Below are 928 nucleotides of genomic sequence, written 5' to 3'. Positions count from 1 at the left end.
AAGAGACCCATCTGCATTTCATTTCATCAGCCCCACCTAGACAGATTGAATACTACTCACTGGAGAGTCTACCTTCCTCCAGGCCCTCTGGTAAGTGCACTTCTTTACCTGAAGACTTTAGGATGTTGTGCAACACTTTCCTTTATGATGCATATGGATGAATAAGCAGGGCAGCAGTGTCTCAGTGGTAGAATTCTTCCCTTCCATAAGGGAGAGTTGAGTTCATTTCCAGCCAATGCACTCACTGATCTGTCACTGGAGGCTTTCATGTTGCTATGATGCTGAACATGTTTCAGCATTGCTTCCAGACAAAGACAGACTAGGAAGAAAGACCTGGAGAGCGACTTCTGAGAAATCAGCCAGTGAAAACCCCATAGATCACAACAGTCTGATCCCAATGTGCATTGAGTTGTTATATATGTCAGAGTTTGACTCAACTGCCTCTAACAATGACAATGGCAGCAACAGCATGGTTGATAACATTGTGTGTATATGTAGACAAAGTATATCTTATGTATCTGTAATGGTTTTAAGAACAAAATGTTCAAACGTTTATGATGAAATAGAATTTGAAAGGAAAGTTGTTATTGTTGTTAGGTGCCATAAAGTTGGTACTGACTCATATAGACCTTATGAATAGCAGAATCAAACACTGCCTGATCCTGGATCAACCTCACTATCGTTGCCACGCTTGAGCCCATTGATGCTGCCACTTTGCCAATCCATCTCACTGGGGGTCTTCCTCTTTTTCCCTGACACCCCACCCTACCAACCATGATATCCTTTTCCAGTGAATGGTCCCTCCTGACAATATATGTGAAGTATGAGAGATAAAGTTTGGCCATCCTGGCCTCTAAGGAGCACTCTGGCTGCACTTCTTCCAACACAGATCTGTTAGTTCTTTTGGCAGCCCATGGCACTTTCAATA

The sequence above is a fragment of the Chrysochloris asiatica genome, unplaced genomic scaffold, assembly GCF_000296735.1.
Source record: "Chrysochloris asiatica unplaced genomic scaffold, ChrAsi1.0 scaffold00086, whole genome shotgun sequence".
Taxonomy (NCBI): domain Eukaryota; kingdom Metazoa; phylum Chordata; class Mammalia; order Afrosoricida; family Chrysochloridae; genus Chrysochloris; species Chrysochloris asiatica.
This window is presented reverse-complemented; position numbering follows the sequence as displayed.